This window comes from Castanea sativa, chromosome 8 (genome assembly GCF_040712315.1).
Source record: "Castanea sativa cultivar Marrone di Chiusa Pesio chromosome 8, ASM4071231v1".
NCBI classification, from domain to species: Eukaryota; Viridiplantae; Streptophyta; class Magnoliopsida; order Fagales; family Fagaceae; genus Castanea; species Castanea sativa.
In genome coordinates, this window is record NC_134020.1 from 1,152,780 (window position 1) to 1,160,019 (window position 7,240).

Sequence of the window (7,240 nt, forward strand, 5' to 3'; positions counted from 1 at the left end):
ATTATAGATGTGTGTGAGTGTCTTTTTATTATAAATTTATATCATATGTGTGTGAGTGTGTATGATACTGATTGTGTGAATTATTATTATTATTATGAACTGTGATGTGTGAATGTGTGCGTATATAGTATAAATATAATATAACTTTATATAATTTAATAATTAGGAAATACTGAGGATTTTTAACATGTGTGTGTATTATTATCGTGTTATAGAACTTTTTGTTATAAAATTAGTGATTCAAGGAAAAAAAAGGTAAAGTTAATGATTGTTCAAGCATTTGATTAATTAATTAGACACCTAATATATTATTTATGTATAGATAAATGTTGTTGTATGGGTCAATAAGTAATACAATACCAATGGATTGAGCTTTGTCATTTAGTTTTAAATATATGTATAAAAACAATGATAAATAGATAATGATAGTTGCATAAAAATAAACCATGTTATATAAACTTATTAAAATAAAATGGTTACACTTACCTATTGATGGTGAACCAAAAATTGGACTATCTCCACTTCGTCCCTAGTGTCGTCCAAGACCAAAAAGGTTAACCTAATATAAGAAGGTCGTCCACCATCAAGATATCGTCTATAGGTATGAAGGTCGTCCATCATGAAAGTACCTAGACGACCTCTCAACACTTAGAAGATTTTCAGAATGGATTTATGTTCAAAAGCTTATAATTTTGGTCACATTCTACTATTTGAAATATGAGCAAAATCCTTGTTCATTGCTATAACTTCCCACTAAGTTCTTAACTTCTAACTGCAGTCGTAGAAGATAAGATTGAACCTTCTAACTTTTATAGCAGCTGTGGAAGTTAAGTTTGAATTTTCTAACTTCCATACACGTCGAGTAAGTTATTAAACAAGTAACCACTCCAAAGCTCACTATACAAGGACTCATCTACATCAAATGAAAGTAAGTTTTCACTACTCCTAAAATTTGGAATTCTTGAGTTTTAAAGAGGAAATTAACTTAAGCATCGGAAGATTCTTGGCCGGTTCACTCCGGTCACCTTTGATCCTGTGTTTCTTTCTTTTCAGGTCTTCCAAGCAACCACCAGCCCATTGAAGTTCAGAGAATTCAGTTTACTAATTTTTTGTACATCATCAGTTGACGCCGTCTGTAGGAAAGTTAAATTTGTATTTTGCAAATTATCTTTCTTAAACAAAAGGTTGTATGGTCCCAACAAGGTCAATGACCACTAGTCCAGGTCAGTAGGAGAGTGAAAATGCTTCCAGCCACCCTAAACGTGCTCACCAGTCAGCACCTGTTATGCAACCGCATTCCGTCCAACAAACGCAGTCCATGGCAGAACTAACTCGTCAGAATCAAGAGTTGACTTGAGAGATTAATCGAAGAAGGAAGTGTTATTAAAGGTGCGTGGAAGGGCAGGCTCAGAGTCAAAAAGTTAGAGAATGAGAAAATGTTGAACACGAGAACCACTTAAGGGGGACAACGTCACGTAGGGTGACACTTGGAAAAGGAAATGGATCAAATGAGGAGGGCTATGGATGATGTAAGGTTGAAATTTATCAACCATTGTGTTGGTTTTATTTCGTGCTAATTTGCTTGTAATTCAGCACTTAGAAACACTGTATTTAGGTGGAATTCATGTAAGGGTAGTGTGTGAGAGAGTGTGAAGAAATGCTCAAGAATGTGCAGTGAAGCAGGGACTCGTGGCTGGATCTCGTAGGTGGCTCGCGGCTAGCAAGCCACCAGATGATGCACACGAGCGAAGCGTGCTGAGGAGTTGAACAGTCACGCCAGTTGGAGCACAACAGGACATAAAGTCTAGTCTGGCCATTCTATTTGCTCGCGGCTAGAACTCGTGACTCAGTCAAGTCGCAAGTCCAAGTTGCCAGCCAGCCCTGTTTGGGAAAATATGACTCTTCGCATTCCTTTCTCACCCTAGTATATATACCCCTTATACCCACGAAATGTAGAGAGCTTCCAAAGAGAATTTTGAGAGAAAAACCCTAGAGAAAAACAAGCTTGACTCTTCCACAATCTTTACTTAGAGACTCTTCAAATTCCTCTACTCTCTCTCTCCATTGTTCTATTCTTGAGAGGTACATTACCAAAACCTTTTCTCACCATACCTACATATGTGAGAAAGTTGTTTGGTGCTTTGGGAAGTAGTTAAGAAGGGACCAATTTCATATTAGTTGATGCTATGGGCTGTAGCGGAATCCGGTAAGTTGAAGAAGAAATCGGTTCGGCGTAACCTCGTTGGAGTAGGAGCTTGAAGGGCTTAGGTACACTTGGTAGATTAGGCTTGGAGGGTCTTCTGTTGTCCATGTATCCCAACTACATTCTTTAGTGGATTATTGACCGCTTGGAGGCGGCGGAGAGATTTTACGCCGAGGGCTTCGGTTTCCTCTTCGATAACACATCGCTGTGTTGTCCTTGTGTTTGCATCTCTCTTCTCTTAATATTTGCCATTTAATTTCTGCTGTGGATGTGATTTTATTTGGTTTAAATTATGTTATCAATTCTATTTTAGCTTATTTACATTTTCCGCACATACATTGTGTTGGATAATCATGTGTTTGTATCGCATACAAAATATACTCAGCGAAAATTTAACGGATCTACTTCATACACAATCAATAATATGCACTATGTAAGTTTTAGAATTAAGAATAAGAGAGTGTACCTTAGAGCGGTGAATTTCAAAACCAAAGATCAAAATCATTTGGAAACACTTTCAATCTTCACTTCAATTTCACTAACGCCCAAGATGTGTGGTCTCTCAATCAGTTTACTAAGGGAGAATGTCAAAGTGTAACACTTCTTACACCACTTGGCAATAGTGTTCTTCCAATTCTCTCTACAGAAAATTCTCTATGTTTCTCCCTTTGTGTCTAACTGATTATCTAATTGGGCTGGCCTTTTGGGCCTTTCCAATTAGACTTAAATGTGTGGCTTGGAGTGGGACCAAAAGAGACCAATAAGACACTAGCTCCAATGGGCCTTAGGCTTTTCTATCAACTTTTGACAAGTCCAAAGTTACCATTAACTATATTTAATACCACTATATAAATATAGTTGCACTCTAGGCCTTATTTATAAATTATATCCCAAGACTTTATTGTACATGCAACCCCTTCATAAAATATTCGTAGTAACACAAAGTCATGAATGTAGACTGCCACTTTGTAAATTACATCTTATCCTTGAGTACCCGGTTTAATCTTCTAAAATTATTCATCATATATTTATGAAATTCAATTCCATAAATATATACTTTAATAACTCCTTACTAAAGTGGTTAGGCCTAACTCTCTGAATAACTAAACCCATTAAACTTATCTCAAGGAAATATTTTATATCTCCGTTAAGAGACTATGAATTCCATCTTGAGAATATATGTTCCATCAATACTAAATGTGGTTGCCCAACATACTAAGGTTTTAACCGTAACTATAGATCTCACTCCTAATATATCAAAACAACATACACCTCATGATCAAGTCCATTATTCTCTCAGGATTAAGAGTTCATGCAAATATAAGTCGTGAGTTTATTATTCATTTGATAGTCATTGGAAGAATAATAAATCTCACAGCGGTTCAGTTCAATATGTCTTAACTCTTAAAACATATCAACATACCAACTAGAAGTCTCCACTTCCATGATCAAAACAAATCATCTTAGTTGATATGTTAAGGTCTTCGTAGATGAAACACCTAATTTCATCACCGACTACGAACTACATTTTGAGTTTACAAAGAATTTGTGATTTATATCTTTTGTGACTTTTCACATAAATCAAATACTATGCATTTCATAGACTAAGATAATATCCCATTAGTTCATTTATAAATAGTCTCATATAATTAAACAATTTAATTATTTATGACATGCCAATAAATTGGATTTTAGGGCATAAACCTCAACACATTGTTTGTTTATAAGCTTGAATTGGTAATTTGTAATTTGGGGGTCTAAACGTTCAAAGGTGTTTTACACGCTTTTTGAACTTTCAATTGGTATCAGAGTGGGTGCACTCTTTATGGTTTGAACACCTTAGTGCGATCCTTGACCCCGTATTGAGATGGACCGGTCTCAATCTTTGAATGCTCCACCATATTTTGATGGTAGCAATTATGCCTTTTGGAAGGTACGAATGAGAGCATTCCTATGTTCAATAGATGAATCTGTTTGAGATGTTGTTGATGTCGGCTGGACTAGGTCGGAAGTAGCCAAATCCACATAAGATAAGGTAGCCCTCGCAGCGTCTAATGCAAACAGCAAAGCACTTAACGCTATTTTTTGTGGTGTATCTCCAGATGAGTTCCACATGATATCTCACATAACTATTGCCAAGGAGGCATGACAGATATTGGAGACCACGTACGAGGGAACAAAGAAAGTTAAGGACACCAAGTTGCAGATGCTGACCACTCGGTTTGAGGAGCTGAAAATAAGTGAGGATGAGTCCTTTGACTCTTTCTATAGTAAGCTGAATGAAGTGGTCATCGGCAAGTTTAACTTGGGAGAGAAAACAGAGGACTCAAAAGTTGTCCGAAAAATTCTTCGTTCATTGCCAGAAAGTTTCCGTGCAAAGGTGACTGCAATTGAGGAGAGTAAGGACCTTGATGAAATCAAAGTCCAAGAGCTGATTGGATCTCTCCAAACGTATGAGCTTTCATTGCCAAATCAAAGAAAGAGCAAATCACTTGCTCTTAAGACAATAAATGAAAAGGTAGAAGCACACGAATTATCGGATGAGGATGTAGTCGAAAATGATGTAGCTTACCTTGCAAAGAATCTCCGCAAATTCCTGAAATTCAAGAACAGTGGGAAGTTTGGTGATAAAGGGAAATTCACAAGTTCCAGAAAGGAGAAAATGACTTCAAAAATAGAGACGGGAAGGAATTCCAATCTACCCAAGGAGTCACTTGTTTTGAATGTAATGGGCATGGCCATTTCAAAAAGGAATGTCCTAATTATTTGAGATCGAAAGGAAAGGCTTATGCTACCATTCTCAGTGACTCAGATTCTTCCACCTCTTATTTGAAGGATAGTTGTGATAAAGAAGGAAATTTCTCAGCATTCATGACTATCGCTCAAGTTGAGTCTTCGAAGGACTTGAATCTGCTTGTGCAAAAGCTTGGGGAGCACAGTGATGAGGAATACATGGGAATTGTAGAAGAATCGGTTGCTGAAGAAGATGAAGATACAGCTGGTCTTTGAGAGAGCTACAATTCACTCCTTGACAAGTCGGGAGAGTATGCAAGGGTGGCCAAGGCGGCTGTAAAGAAGATGAAGAAAGCAGAGGAGGACTATCGAAGTCTCCTAGTGAGATACAAGGAGGCCAAGTGTGAGATTGAGACACTAAATGGTGAACTAACCGAAGCTTACACCAAGGTGAGATTCCTTAAGCTTGAGGTGGTTCAAGCAAATGCCAAAATAGAGCGCGTATCCACAAAGAAGCTCGATGATGTCCTTTCCTCTCAAAAGACTTTTTCTAACAAAAGCGGATTAGGATACACTGCAAAAAGTAGCTCAACTGTGAATACCTCTAAAGAAGTGAAGTTTGTGAAGGCCAAAGAGCCGGCTATAGTTGCTCCGAATGTGGAGAAGGCCAAGGTTGAGAAAAAGAAGAATGTGGCTGACCAGCAGGTGTTGAACAAGCCCCGTAATCAATCTGTGGTTAGGTCTAAAGCCAGAGCAAAATCTCTTCCACGATCATAATGAGATTCTAGAACGAGCCATGTGTGTCATCACTGCGGACTTCAAGGGCCCACCCGACCAAATTGTCATCAGCTGAAAGCATTAAGGAATGCTGGTGGTCAAAGGTCAAGAGGACCAAGAAACGACAAGACAACTTGTGTTGAACCATCAAGAGGTCGAAATGGCGATCTGGGAATGATAGACGTGATGAAGATGATTGGTGCATTCACCAACTGCTTGGAAAGCTTCACAAAAAGGTTTGAAAGTTCTAACTCTCGTACCCAATCCAATAGGCATATCACCCCAAACGCACGTGACGTGTGGGTGAAAAAGGGTACTCATGCATAAGCATTACAATATGTCCATACATCAATTCTTCCTATGTCGTGCGAATATGCTTGATTGTATGCTTATGGGTTGTTTGTTTGTTTTCGCTTTAAATGTTTTCACATTGCTGTTTTTGAACTATCTTTCTTGTTTTTGTGTCAAAAATCCAAAAACACATAAAAAGTAGAAAATCCTAAAAGTTTGATCGTCTTTATTGGGTTTTGTTTCAAACTATGTTTTGCCTTGTACCTTTGTACTAATGGCCTTGTGCATCTACGAGTATAGCTTGTTCCCTATGCACTCATATCATTGTGGGAGAAATCTTAACATCTATGTAACTGTTGTAAATAGATTTTCAAACTTGTCATGAATGATTAGTGAATGGTTTTGTCGATCTTGAGTCATGCATAAACTTGTGCCTATATATCTTCCCACTCTTTTATTTATTGTTTTACTTAAAAAGAGCTCACCAAATGTAAATCTCCAAATGAAAAGAGATATTGAGCTGCAAAAGCCTGTCGCACATACTAGTATTTGACTAGGAAAAAGGGAAAGCGACCTTTATAAAATGTATGATGCCCAAAAAGCTAAAGGCTATCTCATCAATTGAAATATCAAAATTTCTAGCATCGATCTCATAATGAGATGTACTAATTCAAAAAGATCAAATGATATGATGTATATGGAACCAGATGAAAAGCTTCATTCTAATGCTATCAAGTGTTGTGAGAGGTCATATATGCATACTTCTATAATTGAGATGGGTCACATTATCTAGTGCTAATTGTGTATGCCTTGGTTGAATTGATCATTGAAGCTTCACATTAGACTAAGGACTTTCTCATTTTTGATTTCCACACACATCACACAAGCATATGATCAATGAATGCCATATTCATTTGTGTGATTGTACTTGGATAAATGTGTTTTCACATGCTCAATCTTTGTTGATCAAACACAAAAAGATTTTTGAATTTTTAAGTTGTGTTTGGAAAGTATTTTGTCTTTCAAAAATGTTAAATTTTTTTTTTTCAAAAACTGTGTTGCCATGTTTTGGCGACTCAGTCGCGGGTGGATCCAATCGCATGCCCCAGTCACAAGCTCATACAAAGATTTTTCGCAACTCACTAGCGGGTAATCGTCCCAATCACGAAAAATACTTAGAATATTTTTCAAAGTTTTGGTCGTCATGCTTTTCGTGGCTCAAAGTGGCGCCTTGTT